A 24,589-nucleotide genomic window follows, 5' to 3' on the forward strand; every position below is an offset into this window, starting at 1 on the left:
GTGCAAGCACGTGTGTGTGTGTGTGTAATTGTATTTTTTCTGCAGAATAGAGGATTAGAAGTGGTATGTATGGGTCAAGGGGTACATAGTTATATTTGGAGAGGTAATGGCAAATTTGCCCTACGAAATTCAAGACACCTTTTTAATCACATTTGTTATAATGAGAATATACCAGGTAACTGGGTCACCAGAAAGGACTGCAGTTTTGTTCTTTTATCAGTTTTGGTCTAGACAAGGATTAGCAAACTATGGCCTGTGGGTCAAATGTGGCCTACAGCCTGTTTTTGCCAGGGTGTCCTGTAGCCTATTTTACAGGCCAACGAGCTCAGCATAGTTTTTACATTTTAAATTTTAGTAAAAAAATAAATAAGAATAATATGCAACAGAGACTGTCTGTGGCACACGAAGCCCAAATATATGGCCCATTATAGGAAAAGTTTATTGACCACTGGTCCAGAGTATCCTTTTTGAGTTATAATGTGCTTTTGAATGCTAGAAAACCAGCTTCTGAGATAGAGTAGACACTACATCTCTAACAAGGTCCTGGGTGTGATATCACTTCTTCTGGTCCCCGGACCATACTTTGAGTCATAAGAGTCTAGAGCTATAATGTCCAAAAAGCTAGCACCTGGAATGTGGCTACTGCAACTAAGGAACTACATTTTTAATTTTATTTCATTTTAATTAATTTGTATTTAAAATTTAGAACCAATACATGATTCAGTGATTGGAAACATTTTTAAAATGTTGGTTTGTAAATCAATTTTTCAACTGTCAATTTTATGAACTTTAAATACAGATCAATTACTTACAATAAAAGTTTAGTGTCCAAATTGAAATGTGTTCTAAATATAAAATGCAACCAAGATTTTGAATACTTTGTACCAAAAAGCCTGAAATTTCAATATATTCATATGCATAATTATATATCAAATCACTATCTTGTACACCTTAGAGAATGTCATATGGCAATCATATCCCAAAAAGACTGACGAGGGTGGAGGAGACTGTAAACTCTCTCCATAATAATTGTTACACTGATTTCATGTTGAAATATTTTTTATGTATTTGTCTAGGTAAAATTAATTTCAATTATTTCCTTTTCGTTTTTAAATATAGCTATCAGAAAATTTTAAATTCCATATATGGCTCATTGTCTATCTCTATAAGACAGCACTGGTCTAAAGTGGCCCAGGTCTGTGTTCCCAAATGCACCCATCAGCCAAAGAACAGGGTTCTATCACCCAAGGGGGGTGGCCTAATGGGAGAAGGTAGCTCATGGAAAATGTACAGAAAAAAATAATTTGTAGATGAAAATTATCCGTTTGTCTAGAGATTCTCAGGTAAAAAAGGAACTCTGAAAGAATCCATCTTTCTCTCCGATGGCATGGTATACTCGTGGAACCGACACTTGAATGCTGTGCATTTCCGTGTATTCTCCTTTGAACGATGGATGAACTCTAGATCATCCTGAAAATAGTGAGCATAGCAGGTGCAATGAAAGATCGGAGTGAGTTTAGGTGCCTTGCTCAAAGCCAGGAAAATACAGCAAATGTGTCCTACGAATTTCTATAACCAGAAGATTTGAAAAAACATTGGAAGTCAATATCTATAAGCAAAGAGAAAAGGGATAGAAAGGAATCAAAACAACAGGAAGGGATTCTGAAGGATAGATCCTACCAGCAACCTGGAATCTTCTTTGGGACGATCTTAATTTCAACTGATGGGGTAAACACATGCTTATCGTAATTGAAGGTGTGTATTCAACTGATTCCACAAGTGTTTGACTCAAAGACCAGCTAAGTCCTGAAACCCGAAGGACTAGAATAAAATGTAGCAATGATGCAGAGAAAGGAAACAGAATTTTTTTATAGTTTTTCTACTGATTCAGTTCCTTTCCCCTCCTTTCTCTAAAATGTCTATTTATGTATTCCTTTTAAAAGTGCATGGAGTGCAAATAAATCCTTTTGAAAAGAAGAATGAGAAAAATGCTTCACTTCATAGAACTTTTCCTCACTAAGTATTCATTTTTTTTTTTATGATAGTCACACAGAGAGAGAGAGAGAGAGGCAGAGACATAGGCAGAGGGAGAAGCAGGCTCCATACACCAGGAGCCCGACGTGGGATTCGATCCCGGGTCTCCGGGATCGCGCCCTGGGCCAAAGGCAGGTGCTAAACCGCTGCGCCACCCAGGGATCCCCTCACTAAGTATTCAAATCAGGACCTCACATGAAGTAGTCTTTGGACAGAGCATCACTTAACTCATGTCATGACCACCACTTACGGAAGAAGAGTCGAACGTAAGGAAGACAAGTTAGAGATTAAAAATAAATTAATAGGAAAGTATAACTCAATTTGCCAAAAGAAAGTTACTTTACTTGTATGTAGAGTCCAAGCATTTATTGATGACATAAAATAAACTGAAATTGGGATTAAAATGGATGGTGTGGATTTTTTTCTGCTGGAGGCTATCTATTCTCCAAAAGTTCAGAGAGGACAGGAAGGCAACATCATAGAAGATGGTGGTATCTTAGGGATTAGTTAAAAACTACTTAACATTTTAAAAATGAAAGCCACATCTGAAGCCACACAAGATAAATTAATTTTTTCCTTGGATTCTATGAGCATCTCCCAATCTATTCAATAGATTGTTTGGCTTAAGTCACCCAGACTGCATTTCTGTCACTTGTAAGCAAAGAGCCTGTGGCATTCTGAACTTACACGATGGGAAAATACATTAAGAGGTAACTTAGCCCATCTCCAGATTATCATTAGGTGGAATTAGATATAAATGATCTCAGACAGGTGGAATCGGACCTACCTATGTAGAAATAGTGTATTCCACACTGTCATCTACTAAGAAACTGAATGTTAGGGGTGCCTGGGTGGCTCAGTTGAGCATCTGAATCTTGATCTCAGCTCAGGTCTTGATCTCAGGGTTGTGAGATCAAGATCTCACATTGGAACCTGCTAAAAAAAAAAAAAAAAAAAAAAAAAAAAAAAAAAAAAAAAACTGAATACACCTACCAAGAAGTTCTTGCATCTAATTTAAATTCTTAATTTTTGAACTAAATTCACTCAGTGCTATCATCTCATGACATATTAAATACTTGTTAGATAGCAAGAATGGTAAAATATTGACACAGAGTGGTGAGCACACGAGTGTTCATTATACTATTCTCTCTACTTTTGTCAAGTTTGAAAATCTCTAGAAGTTGTTCTTTTTAAAATGCCTATTATGTGTGTAAACATAGCAGTAATATTGTGGGAAGTCCAAGACAAGGTCCTATCTTCAAAGAATGCATAAGGTAAAAGAATAAACTGAACAGGGATCCCTGGGTGGCGCAGCGGTTTAGCGCCTGCCTGTGGCCCAGGGCGCGATCCTGGAGACCCGGAATCGAATCCCACATCGGGCTCCCGGTGCATGGAGCCTGCTTCTCCCTCTGCCTATGTCTCTGCCTCTCTCTCTCTCTGTGTGACTATCATAAATAAATACAAATTAAAAAAAAAAAGAATAAACTGAACATTCGTGGCCCATACAGAAAAGTATTCATGAACACAAGGCCTGGACTAAGGGTCCCTCCGATACAGATGAATATCGTGGAGGAACTTACACTGGCATGAGGGAGCCAAGCAGGCGCACAAATAACAAAGATCAGTGAATTCCGTGAGGTGGGTATCAGGGCTGTGACTCTATTTTTATCTATTTTTTGAGAGAGAAAGAGGAAAAGAAAAAGAGTGCTTGAGAGCAGGGCTGGGGCAAAGGGAGAGAGAATCTCAAGGAGACTCTGCGCTGAGTGCAGAACCCAACGCAGGGCTCTGAGATCATGACCTGAGCCAAAATCAAGAGTCTGACACTCAACCAACTGGGCCACCCAGGCACCCCCAAACTTCAACTTTAATGTTAGAGGATGTGCTACTGATGTTAAACAATTGACAGCAGTGGCCCAGCCAGCTGGGGCTCTGATCTTGAGTGGACAAAGGGAGTTACAGATATGATTTACCAAAACCTCTCTGGGCAGGGGTGGTGCAGGGGAAGGCACTCTGAGTGTACACATAAGGCATCCATCAATAAGCAGCTTGGGTTGGGGAATGACATACCCAAGGACACGCTGTGGCAAGAGTGGGTGACAGATAATCTGCCTTCTGAGGTGCATAGGCCCTATTACCTGTAGGGCTAGCATAGCCTAGTGTTAAGAATAGGCATTGTCATTGGATGACATGAATTTGGATCCTGGCTCCACTCTTCTTTTTTTTTTTTTTTTTTTTTAATTTTGCAAAAAAATTTTGATTGTGGTAACATAGACATAAAATTTACCTTTTTTTTTTTTTTTTTTGCCATTTGTAGGCGTGTTATTCAGTAGTGTGAAGCACATTCACATCGTTGTGCAACCAATCTCCAGAAGTCTTTTCATCTTGCAAGACGGAAACTCAGTACCCATTAAACAACAACTCTCCACTCCTGCCTCCCTGTAGCCCCTGACAACCACCGTTCTACTTTCTCTCTCTCTAAATTTGACTATTCTAGGTCCCTCATAGATGGTTTGTCTCTTTGTGACTGGCTTATTTCACTTATCACGATGGCCTCAAGGCTCATTCAGGTGACCTGTGTCAGAATTTCCTTCCTTTTAAGGCTGAGTGATATTCCATTGCGTGGTTAGACCACACTCTGTACACCCATTTATCCATCAACAGTTGCATGGGTTGCCCCTACCTGTTGGCTTATTGTGAATAATGTTGCTGTGAATACAGATGGCGAAATATCTCTTTGAGGCTTGCTTTCAAGTCTTTCGATGCTCTACCCGGAAGTAGAATTGCTGGATCATGTGGTAATTCTATTTTTAATTTTTTGAGGAACCATCGTATTGTTTTTCACAGCAGCTGCACCACCTTGTATTCCCACCAGCGATGTGTTAGCGTCCCAATTTCACTACATCCTTGATGACACTTGCTGTTTTCCTTTTTAAAATCACCGCAGCCATCCTAGTAGGCAAGCTGGGATGTTTTAACACTCGCATCTGATTTGGAAGGTGTAAATCTACAACCTGTGGCACAGGGTCCTGAAATTAGCCACAGTTGGTGGTCAGAATGGGACAGGTCCCTGCAGGAGAAGGTCACAGACCAGCTAGTGCCAGAGAACCCGAAAGAGCCGGCAAGACCATGGCTGCCCAGATGAGGGAAGTGCAGTAGAGCCACACCCTGAAAACTCTGCTTAGCTAGGGCTGCTTTCTACCACAAGTATGTAGGGAAAAGCCTGACAGAGCGTAAAGAGGAACCAAAGTTATTAAAAGAATGGAGGACTTGGTCCATCGCAATGACAAAAGCTCCAAGGGGTAGTTTGGGTCATTGGTGTCCACTGTTTACAAATACACAATGGGCAAAAGCAGCAAGGGAATTCTTCTTCGAAGAAAAGAATCGCATTAAGTAGGGAAAGTAGACTAGGAGGATCACAAAGACTTAAAAAGAAGAATCTGGGTTCAATATTAGGCAAAAATACTAAGATAAAGCTATACCAGAAAGTGAGGAAGTGCTATTTTTGGAAATCCCTCTGCTCAAAGTAGTTTGTCTTATTGGAGGGAAAGTTCAGTCTTCCTACAGGTCAGTCAAATCACTGAAGACTGTTCAGTCTCTGGCTTCTTGGATACGTATTTTTTTAACTTTGTCATTCAAAGCAAATATTTCCCTGTTCCAAATTGAGTTCAGAAAACTCTCAAATTTCAGATTCAGCATGTCTGAAATCGAACTCTTACGTTTGCTCCCCTCCCACCCTACCTCTTTAAAAACTTCCTCCGGGGGCCTGGCCTTCCCTGCCCAGGTGAGGCCAGTGGAATCTTCCCGCTGCTCCTCCTCTTTGCTTACACAGTTGGGTGGTTTCTTCCCAATGACTGACTTTCTGAATCTGCCTCCTGACTTCCTTCCCTGCTGCCTCCGATCTAATCCTCATCCAGCCTGATCTATATAGAGTGGCAGTGACTTCCCCTCCCACGAGAACTACCCTCTAGTCTCCACCCTCACCCCTCCACCTCTGAGCCCACCTCCAGCACTCCCAAGCCCCAAACCCATCCACCACTCAGGGCTTCCCAAAGAATAACTCAAAAAGCTTAAAATGGCCTTCAAGGCAAATTAACCTTTACCCTCTCAACCAACCCCAATTCCAGGACCCAACATGCCTGTTTTTAAAAAGTTACATTATTGGCAAAACAACATTCTAATAGCAAAAGACACTGAAGGCAAATATCTCCCACAATCCCATCAGCTATCTAAATCAATATTTCTGCACATTCTCGCCCATATGCTCAATCCATGTTGGCAGATTTGTTGTAATGTCGATAGAATTTTATATCTTCTTATTTTACTTGACATGACATTGTGAACAATTTTCCATTTTGTGACAATCTCTTTCTAATCTCCTCTTTGATATCTGACATTAGAAACAGTTGCTAAAATGCCATCTTGGGGTAAATATACTTCCAGGCTGGTAATTTTGTACCTATAAGATTCTTAAATAGTGTCATTTCTGGGTCAAGAGGGACATGCATGTTAATTTTAATAGACATTGCCAGATTTTTTCCCTGGAGCATTGCTGCACTTCAGGTTTCTACCAACAATGCGCAAGAGTGTCTGGTTTCATACATTCTCACCAGCCACTCTTTTATTTGTGCCAACCTCATGAGCTTAGAGAAAAGAGGGTACCTCAGTTTCTTCACGTGCTTATTGGCTCTTTGAATTTCTCTTCCTATGAAAACCTTTAAATCCCTTGCCTGCTTTTTCTCTTGGATTGTTCGTGTTTTTCCTCCCACGTTGACCATCTTTGCAGGCAGTGGATCTTAACCTTTCATCCGCCATGTGTATTGCAAGGGTTTTTCCAGCATAGATCTCTCAGACTCCTTTTAGACCTAAGTCAGGAAGCTAAATGCCCTTCCATCTCATGGGAGAACGCATCCAATTTGCTGCATCCTTGGGCACCTGGCCCCATCTCCACCTCAACCCGTAAATTCCCTGCAAAATGGGAGTGATGTGTAAAGTACCTGTGCTGGTGTGAAAGACTGGAGGGGAAAAAGCCAGAGTCCCTGAAAGAATGAAAGGGTGGAGGTGGGGCTGCAGAATGGCATAGCATGTCATTAGAGGGTTGGAGAGGAGCCGGATCAGGCAGGAACTTGTAGGATTTATTTTAGGTGTAAGGGGAAGCTATGAGCTGGATTGTGTTTTGGGGAGGATGTCGGTAGCTGCTGGATGGAAGATGCATTGTAAGGAAGCAGGACCGGAAGCAAGGAGCCCAGCTGGGGGGATGTTGTGGTCCGGGCTAGAGTCAGTGGTTTGGACTAGGGTAGTGGCCCTGGGCATAAGGAGAGCTTGATACACACATGTTGAGTCATAATGAAGGGTAATATGGTCAATAGATTATGCTAAGAGATCAGACATGGAGCAGTAAGAGAAAAGGAGACGTAGGGATTGACCCCTGGGATTTGGGCTGAAATAAGTGGAGAGAAGGAGCAGATTGGGAGGGGCGTTCAGAGAGAAAACAAGGTCCAGTCTTGCACCTGTCAACTCTGAGATCCTGCGAAACAACCAATGGACAAGTGAGATGTTAGAAGACGGAGCTGGGACTTGATATCCGGCTGGAGACACAGATCTGCAACTAAACACGTAGATGGTATTCAACACCAGGGGAGAGGATGAGCCCCCCCCTCCCCAGGAAAAGAGAGCAGAGGGAGAAGAGGGGGTGGCTGAGGCCTGAATCTCAGGAGGAGGAGCCAATAAAGGAGATGGAAAAACAGCAGACTGAAGTGGAAAGAAGAAAGTGTTCAACAAGAGAGGGTGGAGATGCCTCCTGGAAGGGAAAGCAGGTGAGAGGAGGGCTGGCGGCAGAGTCCGGGCCGGAAGGCACCTGCCCAGAGCAGTGTCAGGATCACACCTGCGCTGTGGGGAGGATGCTGGACTGCGTGGGCAAATTGATGGAAGGTGAGGGAGTAGAGTTGGCGCGTGCAGACAGCTCTGTCAAGAAACACAGTTGTGGATAAAGAGTTGAGAAATAGGGAGGTGGGTGGAGAGGGTGTGGAGGAGAAAGAGAGAGAGAGAAAGACAGAGAGAGGTGCTTGGCTTCCTTAAGTGGGGGCAGGAGCACGTGGCTGCATGCTCATGGACCGGCTCCTAAGGTGGAGAGAGCAGTGAGTACAGAGCAAGAGGAAAGGCCTTGACCTGGGCAGGAGGAGGCCCCCTGCCTGGTGGCAATGGAGGGGAGGAGGGGGTCCTGGTCAGTGGGACTAGAGTGGGGTGCTGGGACAATTAAGACCCAGGAAGGGAAGCAGGAAAGGAATGGAGGGGGGCTTCAGAGAGAAGCATTTACAGAGTGGAAGAAAGGACACGGTCCTTACGTCGCTGAGAAGAGTGAAGAAAGAGCCCATCTCATAAAATTCAGGACACCAAAAATAAAGAGAAAATCCTCCAAACAGAGATGGGGGGAGAGGGATTACCAGAGTCCCCGCAGAGGAGTGACCATCGTGTCAGCCTTGTGTCTTATTGGCAACACTGGTCGCTAGGAAACAACGGAACACCAACCACATAGATAGTTCTAGAAAAAAAAAATTGGCTTTTCAAACCCAGAATTCTATACCAAATCTGAGTAGCACTCAAATGAAAGACACAATATAAAGACACCTTTCAGTCATCCAAAGATTCATAAAGTTCATACACCCAGACAGTCCTGAAATTTGTTGGAAGGTGAGTTCCAGCAAGCCAGAAAATGAGTCCACAAGGAAAATACGCAGCACTAAAACCACTGACAAAGAATCGGGAGTAGAGGGTGTGCTTATAATTAAATATAAATAATTGCTGGCTATTTTTTTTAAGACAGTCTGAAACTCAGGCTCAGATCCTGTAAACATGACAGACGGTGAGGAAGAGAGAAAGGAAGGAAGTGAAAGCCCAGTAAGTTCTTCATCTTGTTCAGGAGAGGATGTAGAGAATGTGAGTTTTAAAAAATGTAATCCTAATCCTAGAAGAAGAAATGATGTATACATTCTATTTCTAATTTCCAGAGGAAAAAGAATGAGACAAAGAAAATTCTATTAAGTCAAAGCAAGTAAAAGACTTTTTTAAGTGGAAAAAAAAAAAAAAAAAAGACGGTGGGGGGGAGGGGGCACCTGGGTGGCTCAGCAGTTGAGCCTCTGCCTTTGGCTCAGGTGGTGACCTGGGGTCCTGGGATCGAATCCCACATCGGGCTCCCTGTAGGGAGCCTGCTTCTCCCTCTGCCTATGTCTCTGCCTCTCTCTCTCTCTCTGTGTCTCTCATGAATAAATAAATACAATCTTTAAAAAATATATATATATAAAAATATATTTCTATTCAGAAAGAGAAAGAAAAAACCCAGGAGAAGATGGTATGAACAGTTCTAAACGTAGCTCATTGAGGAAAGAGGATGAGCGAGTTACTAGAAAAACAAAATTTCTGAGCCAGGTTGTCTTCTCTTTTCCATCCCAATTGGGTGATGTTGAGGAATACCTCTAAAACTATATTAATATAGTCACTATGGCTGCATAATAAGTTACCCCAAAACTTAGTGGCATGAAACAACCCTTTATTTTGCTCATAGATCCTGTGAAGCAGGCCCTAGGACAGGATATAGCAGAGATGGCCCGTCTTTGCTACTAATGTTTGGGCCTTGGTTTGAAGACTCAAAAAGCTGGGTGGGGGTTGGTGCTGGCTGTGTTCTGGGGCCCTCATCCCCCCCCAGGTGGGCCTCTCCGTGTGGCCTGGGCTTCCCCACGACACTGGGGGGCTGAGTTCCAGGAGCAGCATCCCAACAGAAAAACAAAAAACAGCCAAGTGGAAGCTGGAAGTGACAAAGCATCACTTCGATCCGTCTGTGACAGGTGAGGCCCTGAGGCCAGCTCATATTCCAGGGGAGAAAAATTAGACTCCACCTTTTGTGAAACATGGGTCAAAGAATTTGGGGACGTGTCTTTAGAAGTGGAGTCCTCTGTGGTAACATTTTAGGGGCTCTGTATAAACAAACTTTAATGTCGCAGAAAAATAAAGATAACACACAGCTAGCCCTGCAGACAGACATTTAAACATTAGTCTTGGTGATTTGTCATTAATACACTCATTGTGAAATTTTGCCAGCTTCCTTTTCCCGGGCTCTCAGATCAGGCAAATCTGGTAAGAACTGCAATCGAGAAAGTCTAGCTCTTTGCTATTTACAAGAGATAGAGACGAAATGAGATCCCAAGATAAATAAAAAGGGTAACAAAACTTTTAAGGGTCGTAAAAAAAAAGTATAGCAGATATCTCAACAAAACGACCTCAGGGTGAAAATATTCCGGGAATTCATTAACCTTACAAGTAATCAGGAAAATAGAAGTTAAAACAACAAGATATCAAAGAAATAAGATTTAAAACTACTAACAATAAATAAATAAATAAATAAATAAATAAATAAATAAATAAAACTACTACTAACAATGTCCATGGTTTGCGTAGAGAAGGGTACGTATATTCACTACCGATGGGAAGGTGAAATTCTACAACTTTTTTTATTTTTTTATTTTTTTAAATAGTCTTTTTTTTTTTTTAAGATTTTATTTATTTATGCATGAGAGATGAGAGACACAGAGAGAGGCAGAGACATAGGCAGAGGGAGAAGCAGGCTCCCCGGGGAGAGCCTTTACAACTTTTTTTAGAGGACAATTTGCAGTATCTGTCAAATATTAGACCCCATAGCCCTCAACCCAACAATTCCCCTATTAAGTATGCCACCTGCCTGCATCTTTACTGATGGACTACTTGCAAACACTATGCAGTAATTCTATGAAAGGAAGATCTCTACCTAATGACACGGAAGGATTTCCAAAACAGTGTCACGTGAAAAAAAAGCAAGCAGCAGAACAATCCACACTAGCATGAATCCTCTTATTTTTTTAATACTCTTATTTTCTAAATTCCAGAACTAAATTATGAATCTACCTCTTGTTTAAGTCCATACATACGCAAACACAAAGAAAAATGTGAAGGACAGTGACTTCCCCTGAGGACTGCAGTAGGATTAGAATTTGAGGATAGATGGCAATTTAGTATTTTGTGCCTTCAGGTCCCGCTCTGTTTGGGGCGAAATATACCTCTGTTCGCTGTGGTAATTTTAAAAATGGAGAATGAAAAAAATAAAAATAAAATAAATAAATAAATAAAAATGGAGAATGACACAAGCTCCCTCCTTGTTTTGTAATCCTGTTGGCTCTATTGATATGTAATTCCCCCATCACACGATGCACCCATTTAAAATGTATAATTTGACAACTTAATAGAGTCAGAGTTGTACAACTATCCTCGCGATTATAGAACATTTTCTTCAAAAAAAAAAAAAAAAACATTTTCTTCAGCCTCAGAAAAAGCGATGGGCCCTTTAGCTACCCCACCCTCACCCCCACCCCCAGCCTCCCTGCTTCCCAGTCCTAGGTACCCACTAATCTGTTCTGCGTCTCCATAGGTTTGCCTACTACACACACTTCCTATAAACGGAATCTGATAATACGTGGCCTCTCGTAACTAACTGGCTTCTTGCCCTTAGCATAAGATTTTCAAAGCTCATCTGTGTTGTAGCCTGTAGTGATGCCTCATTCCTTCTTATGGCCAAATAATATTCCATCCGATGGATAGACCCCATTTTGCTCATCTATTCGGCAGGTGGTGGGCATCTCGGTTGGTTCCATCTTCAGGCCATTGCAGATAACACTACTGTAAGCATCCGTGTACAAGCTCTTGCGTGGACACAGGTTTCTATTTCTCGCAAGTGTACACCAAAGTGTGGGCCTGCTGGGCCAAATGGCAGACCAACGTTTACCTTGATGAGGAACTGCCAGGCTTTTCTCACGTGGCTGCATCATTTTATGTCACCCCCCAGCAGCGTATGAGTGTTCCAACTCCTCAACATTCTCACTAACACTTATTATCTGCTTCCCCCCCCCCCTTTTTTGATGATGGCAATCCTAATGTTTTTGCCATCTGGTTTCTCATCGAGGTTTTTATTTGCATTTCTCTGGTGATTAATAATGTTGAACATCTTTTCAGGTACACTTTGGCCATTTGTATACCTTCTTTAGAGAAACATTGGTTCAGATCGCTGGCCCATTTTTAATGAATTAATTTTATTGCTGAGTTCTAAGGGTTTTTTATGTGTTCTAGACACAAGTCCCTTATCAGATAGATGGTTTGCACCTGTTTTCTCCATCGTGTAAGCTGTCTTTTCACTTTCTTAACAGTGTCATTTGAAGCACAACTTTAAGAATTTTGATGAAGCCAAATTTATCAATTTTATTTTCTGTTGCTTGTGCTTTTAGTGTTATATCTGAGAAATCATTGCCTAATCCAAGGTCATGAAGATTTACCCCTGTGCTTTGTTTTCCTTTTTTACAGTTTTTGCTCTTTCATTTAGGTATTTGATCTGTTCTGAGTTAATATTTGCATATGGTATGAGGTAGGGGTACAACCTCATTCTTTTGAATATAGATATCCAGCTGTCCCACCAGCATTTGTTGAAAAGACTATTCTTTCCCCCACTGAATAGTCTTGCCACCCTTGTCAAAAAATCAATTCACCATAGATACATGGGTTTATTTCTGGGCTCTCAATTTTATTCTATTGATCTATTTACCCTCATGCCAGGACCACACTGTCTCAATTACTTTTGCTTTATTAAGTTTTGAAATCACAGTGTAAGTCCTTCAAATATCACTCTTCTTTTCAAGATTGTTTTGGCTACTCTAGGTTCCTTGAGTCGCATATAAATTTTGGGACCAGTGCATCAACTTCTACAAAGAAGCCCAGCTGAGATTCTGATGGGGGTTCTCGTGAATAAAACAAACTTTTAAATGGTATATTAATTACTGTGTTGTTGTTATTATTGTTTTATGGGAAGTGGGAATAAACTAACATTCACCAAGTGGCTTTATAACACGACTACAGGAGTTAATAGATGTCAGCGTGTGTCATCATCCGGATCCAGAATTGCCAAACTCTCACTATATTGCTTCTGAAGGAACCTTTCAAAACAATACTTCCTTCTCCATCTATGTTTTCCTCTCCCAGTTTAGGCCTCTAGCATTTCTAGTTTGCATCACTGAAGCATCTTCCAGAAGTCACTCTGCCTTTACTCTGGTCTCCTCTCTCTAACCCATCTTCCAACTTGAAGTCAGGATCATCTGTCTGAAACTCAAACATGATGCTCTCACCTCCTTTTTTCCCCCCTCTCTCTTCCTTTTGAAAAACACTTTAGTGACTATCCACGGCCATCAAGATAAAGCTCAAATTCCTTGACATGAGGCTCTTCTAAGTCTGGCCTCTAATCATCTGCTGCTTATCTTTTATCCCTCCTTCTCAGTAGTACCAACCCACTCTATATTCCAGGCATGCCAAAAATCTATGGTCGCGGAGTACACCGGGTCCTTTTATGCCTCCCTACCCTGGCACACATGTGACCTTTGTCCGGAATGCCTTTCCTTCTCATCTCTCTGGAAATCGATGATGATGGTGATGATGATGATGAAGATGAAGAAGATGATGATGATGGTAGAACAAGCATGTATTTGGTATTAAAGCGTAAATAATAAGAAGCATATAAAATTGAAATTTAAAAATCTACTCTCAACCTCCAGTCACATCCTTTTGTTCTAGCAATTTTTACTCTATGTATTCTCAGACTCTGTTTTCAGGTGCGTACACATTTATGTTAATCTTCTTAGTGTATTGACCCTTATATCATTATGGAACATTCCCTGTTCTGATAATATTCTTTGCCTTTAATACTATTTTATTGTTGCTTTTATAATCACTCTAACTTTCTTATGTTTAAGGTTTACATGATATATCTTTTCCCATCCACTGGTTTTTCAACCTGTTTGAGTCTTTATATTTAAAGTGCATTGCTTCTAGACAGCATATAATTGGGCCTTGCACTTTTATTCATTCTGACAGTCTCTGCCTTTTAATTAGAATACTAGTCCTTTTTATTTAATATAATTATTTATGTAGTTATTATTAAGCTTGTAATTTTACTATTTGTTTTCTGTTCACCCCTTCTGTTTCTTCTTCTGTTTCTGTTCTTTCCTTTTGAGTAACTGCATATTGTTTTAGAATTCCATTTCAACTTGTTTTGTAGCTATATCTCTTTGTTTTTTAGTTATTGCTGTAGGATTACAATATACATCCTTAATTTTTCATAGTCTGCTAAGAGTTATATTGCACCACTTCACATAAAATGTAAAAAGCTTGCAATCATATAGGTCCATTTGTAGCCTCTAAACTTTATGCTGTAATTGTTATAATTATTACATCCACATACATTATAAACCCCATAATACCATGTTATATTTTTTTGCTTTAAACAATTATTTATATTTTAAAGAAACTGAGGGCAAAAACTATACTTTATAATTATCCACATATTTACCATTTCCAGTGATGTTCATTTCATGTTACAGACCTGGGTTTCCATCTGATTTCACTTTACTTTAGTGTGAAAACTTTCTTTAGCATTTCTTGTAGTGTGGGTCTGCTGCTGACAAGTTCTCTTAGCTTTTCTTTAATCTAAAAATATCTTTATTTCACCTTTATTCTCAAAGGATATATTCACTAGATACAGATTTCTGGGTTGACTTTTTTTTTTTTTGCCTACCAGTACTTTTCTTTTCTTTCTTTCTTTCTTTCTTTTTTTTTTTTGCCTACCAGTACTTTAAAGATACCGTTCCTCTGCCTTCCAGCCTCCTTTGTTTCTGACAGAAGTCCCACACTATTTGAATGTTTGTTCCTCTGTACGAAATATGTCATCTTATCTGATTACTTTCAAGATTTTGTTTTCATTCCGTTCTCAACAATTTGACTACAATGTCCTAGGTATGTTGTTGTTTTCAAGATCCCGCTTTGTAGTTTCCTGAGCTTTTTGAACCTGTTAACTTATGCCTTTATCAACTCCAGCCATTTCTTTAAACTGTTTCTTCAAACATTTTCTGTCTCATTTTTTCTCTCCTCTCCTACTAGGACTCCATTACAATATGTAAGTTAATTCTTCTGGTGTCCCACAAGTTTTTGAGGCCCTGCTCATTTTTTTTCCAGTCTTTTTAAAAAATGTTATCTTCAGGATGGATAACGTCTTGATTTTTTCTTTAATTTCATTGATTCTTTCTTTTGTTGTTTCTTTTCTTCTCTAAAGCCATCAAGTGAATTTTAAAATTTCTAATACTGACTTTTTTATTTCCAAAATTTCTATTTGGTTCTTCTTTACAATTTATATTCTATTGAGATTTTCTATTATTCTCTCTATGGGCAAACATGTTTCCTATATATTCTTGGGCATAGTCATAATAGCTACTTTAACATCCTTTTCTGCTATTCTAGGGGTGACTGGGTGGTTCAGACAGTTAAGTGTCCAATCTTGATCTCAGCTCAGGTCCTGATCTCAGGGTCATGAGTTTAAGCCTCATACTGGGAGTAGAGCCTACTTTTAAAAAGTAAATATATAAATAATAAGTAAACAAAATCCTTGTCTGCTATTCTAGTATCTGAATCATGTCAGAGTTGGTCTCCTTTGGTTGTCTTTTTTTTTTTTTTTGAATGAGTGATGTTTTCTTGTTTTATGGTATGTTAAGAGAATTTTGATTATATCCTAGACATTGTGAATGATATATTGTAGAATCTCCAGATTCTTATGTTTCTCTGAAAAAAATTTTTTTGATTTATATTGTAACTTGTGGTAAATTTGACTAAATTCACACTATAAATTTTGTCTCCACTGTGGTAGGTGGCCGTAGCTGGCTGTGGTGTTTGTCCCATGCATGTGCAGCTTAGGAGCCAACCAGGGATTCGGGTAGAGTTTATGCACAGAATTTGGGCACAACCTCTCCTTTCTTGGATCCCTTTCCCCACTTTCCAGTGACTGTCACTCTAAACTGTGTCTTCAGGTTCATCAAGCCAATAATTTTGCAGGTTTCCTACCAGAATTTTAGCTGCCCTGCATGCACAGACTGGGGCCTGCCTTCAGGCTAAACGTTTCTTTAAAAGAAAGAAACTCTGTGATGTTCTTTTAAGTGTCAACTTTCCTCCAGCATCTGCTTGCTTTTTTCATCCTCCAGAATCTTCAGGTAGTTTATTTTTTTAGATTTTGGATATATCATTTTATTTTTCTTGACCAATTCTAAAGAAGTCTATGGCCAGAAAAAAGAAAAAAGAAAAGAAAAGAAAAGAAAAGAAAAGAAAAGAAAAGAAAAGAAAAGAAAAGAAAAGAAAAGAAAAGAAAAGAAAAAAAAGAGCTAGGAATCCCTGATCTCATTGTAAAAGGGATTTTGATTTTTAGTCCTTATAATAAGGAATTTTCTAACACCCCACATTAGTCTAATTTTGTACCCTTACTGGGAAGACTAACCCTCAAATTTAAGTGGCTTTAATTGCTTGTTGTATTTAATCCTCACAACTCTCCTGCTGGGCACAGAAGGCTTCATTGTCCCATTGTAGAGATGGTAAAACTGAGCAAGAAAGGTTAGGCTGCTTGTCAAAGTCACTGTGCATGAGTGACATTTAAACCAGTCACTCATTCCACGTTGTCTTTCTTCATCTGGCTCTGAGACGTGGCTTGGAAAAAGACTAAGGTACCAGGACCAAGCCATGGTTGGAGAGAGAAGGTTGGAAAGCACCATCTGTGACTTTGATCTTGGCCCAGTTCTCATTAATCATTCAAGGCCGAGACTTTTCCCAGCTGGGCATAACCAACAGAATCCATGCTAACTCGCTAGAGAATGAAGTTAAAGAACAATTCAAGAAAATGTTAGGAAGTTGGCCACATCTCTAGGACCAGAGGATCCAGAATAGAGGCTGTGTGGCCAGCTTCAATGCCCATGGCCCCCCAGACACTCTTGGTCTCCCTCCCGGAGTGAAGTCCACCAGCACCTGTTCCTTTACATCTGTCAGTGGAGCCCATGGCTCACATCAGTGTGTACGTCGTCAGCTCTTCTTCAAGCACCTCATCCCAGCCATGAGAGGGCGGTTCTGGCTTCTGCGTGGGGAGGTGGGACATCCCCGGATGTTGGAAGGATGTTCAAGTGGTGCTGGGCAACCAAAGAATTCAATCAATGTGCACATTCCATGTCAGTGAGCCATTGGGCAGATCCCGTGTGACCTGCTTTTCTTATAATAATTTCTCCCAGTACGAGGCCAGAACAACCCCTTTTTCTGTGCTGCCTGACTTTGAGTTTCCCTCGTTTAGAGAAAAGCCAAACTCTGTAAGTAGACAGTTTTATAGGAGCATGACTCATGCTGGTTTTTGTTTAACTGTTATTGCACCTTGTCTATGATAAAATGACCGCATTTGGAATGTAAGCTGGATTTTTTCTAATCAATTATAAGAAAAATCAGATTCTAAAGATATAGTTGCTGAAACTTTCAATGTGTTCAGGGTCACCCCCAAATACTGACCAAGCAGACAAGGCTTTGTAATAGCATTTCCCCGGTTCCCAAGACTCTGCTCTGGGATCTGGACCGTGGGGGGTTATCTAGCCAAAAGGGAGTGTCTGGACAGCTTAGTGGGTTATGTGCTTTCCAAGTGACCTTTGGAATTTTGACTGAAAAATGGCAGAGACAGAACCAATTGGAGAGATGGGAAGGGATAACCCTACCCCGCCTGCAGTCCCTGAACTGCTTAAATCAATATGGACGGGAAGCTTGATTCCATATTCGGGGTAAATGAATTCATGTTGTATGAAAGAACCTTACTGTAACTGATTGTTTTATAGATTTTCTTGGGGGCAGCAATGAAAATAAAGGACTTTTTGAGCTTTTATGGTCATTTAGTTCTGTGCAATTATGTAAAAGCTAAATTGAACTCCTTTTCTTATTATCCCAAAAGTGTTTTCGGGGACTATTCAGCAATCGTGTTTGCAATTTTGGGAGTCATCCCAATTCCTTATTGTGTAATTATTATTTAACTATTTTATATATCTTAATGTATAATAAAAATCTCTCACCCACTTGCAAGTCCTTCTCTGGTTTCCCGGCTTACATGTCGTTCCTAAGATGTTCTAGGGCAAGATAAGCATATATGTAGACCCTCCCCCTTCTTTTCACATGCATGGGGATGTAGTATACACATTTTCCGCACTGTATATATAAATATATATATATATTCATATCCCTATATGTGCATTTGTATATTATATAGATGTATTGTGTATATGCATATATTATTATATGTATGTATACATGAATGTATCAGAGCTTTTCCTGTATATGTTCATATAGAGTTTTGTCTTTTTTAACAGAGACACAGAGGATAATTAACCAACTGTCTTGGTTACTTAACCAGTCTCCTATTATTTTTTTTAAGATGTATTTATTTATTTTAGAGACTGGAAGGGAGAGAGCACAAGCACAAGCAGGGGGAGGGGCAGAGGGAGAGAAATCCTCACGCAGACTCCCCACTGAGTGCAGGGCCTGTCCTGGGGCTCAATCCCAAGACCCTGAGGTCATAACCTGAGCTAAAATCAAGAGTCAGACGTTTAGCGGATTGAGCCACCCAAGCTCAATAACCAGGCCCCCAACCAGTCTCTTATTAATAGACATGCCTCTGTTTCCAGCTTTTGCAGTTATAAACAGTGTTTGGGTCAATATCTGTGTTTGCAGCATGTATGTACATATGAGAGTTTATGGGATTAAATTTCTTTAAGAGGAATTGTTAAGTGAAAGGAAATGACACTTTCAAGTTAGACAGGCATTTTTAAATTGTCTTCCAAAGAGGTTGGATCAATATATAATCCTACCTGTTTGCTCTATCCATTAGTCTGCACAGCACATTATCAAACGTTTTTCTCTTTACCCCCTTGACTCATGGAGCTTTACTTTGTTTATCTTTTATTCAGAGAATTAGTATTTCCAAACACACTTAAAATGCATTTGCATTTATTGTTTTTTATTAATAGACTCTCTTTATATACCCATTTCCTTTTGGATTGGGATTCTTTGTCACACGAATTTGTAGAAGTTCTTTATGTACAAATGGATGTGCTCTTCTCATTTAAAATAAGGCTGGCTTGTGAAACATAGAACTAAATGTGATTCGGTGTCTGTGACTAGGTATGGGTCTCCGTATGAGCAAATTCACAGATCACGCCACTGTTTATTCCTAGAGTACATCTCCTGATTTTTCATTTTCGAAAATAGGGCCATTAAATAGCATTTTGAAGTTATTTATAAAACTGTGCAATCCATTGTGGCATTATACATTTGCGGACTAAATTAAGGTGACTTTAAAGCATTTTATAGTTTATAAAACTATAAAAATTATAAAACTGTAAAATTAAGGAGACTTAAAATATTTTTATAGTTTATAAAACTATAAAAGTAATAAATACATACTCCTCTGTTTCAAAAGCCCCATATACACAAGGGTATAAACAAAAAAGAACAAGTCCTCTCCTGTCCCACAAAGGCAGCACCACTGTTAACAGCTCGGTGTGTATTTCTCCTAACTTCTGTCCTCTTTCTATACACTGACTATGTATATGCATATATATATATGTTTAAATAATTTTTCCCCTGAGAAGTGGAAGCTACACACTGTTCTCCATCTTGCTTTTTTTTTTTCTTTTTTTTTTTTTTTTCCATCTTGCTGTTTTAGGTAAGGATTAACCCTGGGTGTCGAAAAAGGTAACTTTTGCAAAAAAAAATGTTTTTAACTCCAGTAGCTGACAGTACATTGCAGTAGACCAAGCAGGACCTGCTAATGGCTTCCTTGGGGAACAATCTATTGGGCGAGGGTGATGGGGCTTTTGGACACCTCGGGTAGGCAGCTCGCTTTTCCTGTTAATTCGGTGTCAGCTTTACACAGAGCACAGAGAGGCTTAGACTTGGGGGAAGCAGGGTCATAACCACAAGGAAAGAGGACTAGAGTTGAATCCTTCATGAGCCAGCACCTCAAAAGCTCTGGTTTTGATTTTCAAAAGATTTGGTTTCTCACCTCGTTTAAGTGTTGGCTTGTTTGTGTTTAAAGATGCGCCTCAAGGCATCAATCCTTGGAATGGGCCAGCAGAAGGAGTGGGGCCAAAGAAGGGGGTGTGCGGATGTGCAAGGGAAGTGCACCCCATCTCTTGAGCGGTAGGGTTTGGCCAGGTCTCCCGCCTTCCATGTGAGGAAGGCAGCTGATCCCACGTTTCCCCAGGTGGATCTGATGTCCAGTCATGCCCGAGGACGGAGTCTTGCTCTCCTGGGGCACCCTCCCAGCGGTGCCCTACAGGCAGAGGGTGCTCTGGAGCCGAGGTGGAGGGGTGCTTCAGGGCTGTCTTGCAGGGCTGAGGGTCTGTGCTACACCAAAGAGCCCAATTCAGGAGGCCCCCACGCACCAAGCCTTGTGTCCTGGCTGGGCTGTATCTCTCCAGAGAAAGGGGCCCTTTTTCCTCCTGGCAAAGGTACTCTCTGCTCAGCCAAGCCCCTGGAGGCCACATCTTCCCCGAGGGGGCTTCTTTCGAGTTAGCCCAGAGGCACTGTGCAGACTCTCCAGGCCCTGGCAGTCTCACCTGGCACAGCTTCAGAAGGCTCTGGATGGTTCTACCCAGGGGGAGCCCTGACATAGGGGGTCGGGGCTTCCCAAGCATCTTTTGGGGCCACCCTTGAGCTGCCCTGCAAGGCTTGGGAATGAATTGAGCTCTGGGAGGGTGGCCGGGTAGCAGTTTTCTTGAATAGAATCCATTCTGTGTTCATTCGACAAATATTTGAGGCTCTCCCATATGCCAAGGCCTGTTCTAGCTCTGGAAATAGGCAGAACAGGACAGACAAGGTCCTGTCTTTGTGGAGCTGGCATTCTAGTGGGGGGAAGCCAGACAGGGAACAAGCAAAATAAGTAAACAAGACCGTTTTCCAGAGAGTGCTAGGAGGAAGCAAAAACGCACAGGGGCCTTAGGAGTGATGGGGGGTGGAGGGTTGGCTGGCGCTCCACTCGGACCTCATAGGAATCTCTTGGAGAAGGTGAGCCGCAGATGACGGGAAAGGAGTTGCTCTCTCATCGGGAAGAAGCTTCCAGGGAGCCAGCAGAGCAAAGTGCAATGCCTGCAGGCTGGGAGATGCTCGGCTGGGCCAACAGCGGAGCGGGGAGCCAGGAGTCGGAGGCATGAGGAGAGCGGAGAGCCAATTTCTGCAGGGCCTCGCCAGGTTGAGGCATTCATTGTGCCCTCTTCTCCCACATGCAATGGGCAGGCCCAGGGGTTGACCAAGGTGAGTGACGTGAATTGAGTGCCTGTCTCATGGGTAACTCGGGCTGCTTTGTGGGAAAGAGTTGAGGGTCAAGGAGGCAGGGAGAGCAGCAGGGAGACCAGTTGGAGGCTGCCGCGATGGAGGAGTATAGAGGCTGGAAACCAGGAGAATCCAAGGGAAGGTGGAGAGAAGGGGTGACCTGGGGCCACGGGTTTGGCACTATTGCCAACGGACGGGTCTTCCAGCAGAAGCAGGGCCAGGAGCCCCCAGACGAGGCCAGAAGCACTGGGGTCACTGCTTCCTGCTCACGTGGAATGAGTGATGCCCCACCAACGTGCTGAGACCCTGCCCAGCAGACCCCCAGGAGAGAAGGCCCCACTCATGCCCTCCTCTTGCTGCTCCCTTCCCTCGGGGTGAGAAGCCTCCTAGGCCAAGAAATGGCCTGCCCACACAGCCGAGAGCCAGCTGCCCGGGCCCACTTGGGCATCCAAGGGGTGACAGGGGGCAGCAATCTTCAGGGGGGGTCCGGGCAGTGCTGGAACCCTGTGCTGGGAAACTACTCCCACCCAACTCAGGACCCTTCCAGAGGTCCCTCAAGGGGGCGGGGAACAGAAGGGGGTGGTTGGCTCTCCAGGCACCACCATGTTCCAGAGTCAGATGCTAAATTTAACTTGGCCTTCTAGGACATGACAAGGATTTACTTGTCAAGGCAGAAAGGTAGAAGCATTTGATCTAACAGTTTGTTCATCTGGCCGGTAACTTTCAGTGTTTAAACAGATGGTATGTGGGCTACCATTCGTAGTCTTGTCCCGGATCCCACAAAAATGGGGTGGGGCTGCCCACATCATCCACTGCTTGCTTTCTGCAGTGTTCTCCAAATGCTGGGTGGGGAGTCCTGGGGTCCATCATCTACCAAGAGAGTTCTCTAACAGAACAGAATAGGAGGCTTTCTTTCCCCCCGATTTGCCAAACAAAATTGAGATAATGGATAGAATTCTCGGAATTTTAAATTTCAACTCAGTGTTCTTTTTCTAAAATTTTTTGGTGCCTGTTATTGCTTATCTGCCAGCAGTGGCAAGCAAATGAGATAAACCAACAAGCAGATGAAGAAAACCCATACACACATCGTGGTCGATGAAAATCAAGAGAAAACTTGAAACATGTTGACTCTCATGAACCTGACAGTGTGGCTCTTTCACGCATCTGAATCCTCGTGGTCGTGATTTCATGTGGTATATACATTTAACATAGCTGCATTTCCTAACAGTTTCAATCATTTCTAGCTCATGATGATGCACTTAATTATGCTTCGTGTGACTCCTGCGTACCTTCCCCTAGAACAAGTGAGAATGTGCTACGATGAATTATTGTCACCGGTTTCCAGGAAAGAAGACAGAGGCGCAGCATATTCAACTGGCCCAAGGTCACCCAGCTGGGAAAGGATGAAGGAGGCGTTTGAACAGGTCTGAAGGATCCCCCGTATCACCAGGCCTCCTGGGGGGACAGGATGTATGATCTAATGAGGTATAAAAATGGTTTCTCCAAATGCCCAGAGGCGGTTGGTAAGAAACTCTAGGGCTCTTGGTCGACTGTCCACTGAGTCCATACACTGAACCTCCCAATATTTAAAACATCAAACGAATGAGTATAAACCTCAGTAAGCACTGCATTTGGCATAAGGAGTGACTTGCGTTTTGTTTTGTGTGTCTATGTTCTGGGAAGCTCTCTGAGAGTATTTTCCTGAGTCACTGTTGTTAGATATATTCACGTCCCCTAGTCAGAGCACAAACTGTGCCTGGAAAGTGCAGTTCTTGTCTTGGGTGTTATCTTAGCCAGTCCTCATTTATTATCTTAATTAGTCCTGCTTTGGAGTGGCCAATCTTATATCCATTAAGCTTTCGATAAAAGTAGTCAGCGGGGTTGGTGCCAGTCTCACTCTTCAGAATCTGATTAAGTTTCAAACTTATACGTGAATTCTTTTGTGTGCGCTGCGTTAAGGAAGGTTGACTTCGAGTAAAAAACTTCCCAGGCTTCCGTTTGTCTTCTCAGAGTGGTTAGTGTTGTGAACGACCCTGGACTCAGGCTCCATCCGAGAGCACCCAAAACTCAGCACCCACAACGCATGCAGGGGAGGGCTCCCCTCTCCCCATCTGGCCCCTACCTCCCCCAGCTCAGAAGCAGCCTCCTCTTCCGAGCTGGCTGGAGCACAGTTGACACCTACGAAATGCATTTTCACCTCTGTTGCTCATTTTCTCTTTTGTAAAAAGTAGATCCAGAGCCAGAAATCAGGCCTGGTGAGCCTGCAGCCTGTCAGATTTGGGATGGGCCCCTGTCCCACAGCCCTGGCCTGCCAAAGCACCCTGGAGAGTTCTGTCCTCAGCAACTGCCAAGTGTCATCACCAAAAAAAAGGCAAAAAAGGATAGTAAAGGTGGTCAGGCGATATATTCGCCGCTCTTCGTACTGGCTCTGTCTCCATTCAGCAGAGCCACGCAGCCATCTCCCTCCCACGTGGTTCCAGCCAAACGCTGACTGCCTAGGAGTCCCGTCAGGACACAGGCCCCTGCCAGCCGTGGGCACCTCCCATGGAAAGTGGTGGAACCACCAACCCTGGGGTCTCACCGAGGACCCGCAGCCAATTCTTGCGTCAGGGCTTGGAGAGCTCCAAGACTCCTGCTCCAGATGCCTGGGTGCTCCTTCACCTCAAACCCACACACCCACCCACAGACCACTATTTGCCCTCAGATGGCTTCCTCCTATCCCCAGGTGTTCTCTTCGACCTCAAAGGGAAAAACTAGAATACGGCAGGTAGATCCTGGAGGCTGTTCCTGGGCAACTGTCCTCTCTCCAGAGCCACAAAACATGCAGGGGTCCTGCAGGTGGTGAGATCTTGTGACCCCGAGGGGCTTGGAGGGGACCCTCTATTTTACCTGCATGACATATGTTGGAGGATGATACCCCCAGCCAGAAGGAACGCATTCAGCCCCCACCTAGACTCTAAGTCCTGACATTCAAATCCATCCCTGTCCCCTCCCATCACTGGGGGTCTCGGGGCTCCACTGTTTTTCGTGGTCCGCCCTCCCCTCTCTAGCCGCTACCACAGTGACCTTTCAGCGACCCGGACTGGATTACAGTGCCCACCTGCTAAGAGCTGGACAGCGGAAGCCTTTGGGATAGGCTCTCTCTTTACCAGGAGCGGCCTTGGCCGTGCACCCAGCCCAGTCTGTGGATCCAGCCTTATCTAGGCCCCTCCCCAGCAATCTGTGCGCTCCAGCCCGCCACTCATCTTGTCCTTTGTTACCAGAACATGCCATGCACTGGCAGGCTCTCCACCTTTGCACCTGCCGTTCCGTCTGCCCATCCTTCCAG

General features: G+C 42.6%; 3 long non-coding RNA genes across 7 annotated transcripts; 2 read left to right on the plus strand and 1 right to left on the minus strand.

Moving 5' to 3' along the window:
* Positions 1 to 2,068: 2,068 nt before the first annotated feature.
* LOC112645568 (uncharacterized) lies at positions 2,069 to 8,528 on the minus strand. 4 transcript variants are annotated; one of them, XR_007403132.1, is made up of 4 exons: positions 8,376 to 8,528; positions 7,542 to 7,639; positions 4,715 to 6,999; positions 2,069 to 2,967 (listed from the first exon to the last, which is right to left on the minus strand). It is a non-coding gene; the product is annotated as an uncharacterized LOC112645568 (long non-coding RNA). The 4 variants fall into 4 exon arrangements; XR_004809552.2 differs by having other exon boundaries at positions 4,715 to 7,639; XR_007403131.1 differs by lacking the exon at positions 4,715 to 6,999 and having other exon boundaries at positions 2,070 to 2,967.
* Positions 8,529 to 8,561: 33 nt separating this feature from the next.
* LOC112645570 (uncharacterized) lies at positions 8,562 to 13,635 on the plus strand. 2 transcript variants are annotated; one of them, XR_003127132.2, is made up of 3 exons: positions 8,562 to 8,721; positions 8,851 to 8,928; positions 13,402 to 13,635. It is a non-coding gene; the product is annotated as an uncharacterized LOC112645570 (long non-coding RNA). The 2 variants fall into 2 exon arrangements; XR_003127131.2 differs by having other exon boundaries at positions 8,570 to 8,721; positions 8,855 to 8,928.
* Positions 13,636 to 17,126: 3,491 nt separating this feature from the next.
* LOC118352431 (uncharacterized) lies at positions 17,127 to 23,253 on the plus strand. Its single transcript, XR_004809563.2, has 2 exons — positions 17,127 to 17,264; positions 22,561 to 23,253. It is a non-coding gene; the product is annotated as an uncharacterized LOC118352431 (long non-coding RNA).
* The last annotated feature ends 1,336 nt before the right edge of the window (positions 23,254 to 24,589 follow it).

This window comes from Canis lupus, chromosome 1 (assembly GCF_003254725.2).
Source record: "Canis lupus dingo isolate Sandy chromosome 1, ASM325472v2, whole genome shotgun sequence".
Classification (NCBI taxonomy): Eukaryota; Metazoa; Chordata; class Mammalia; order Carnivora; family Canidae; genus Canis; species Canis lupus.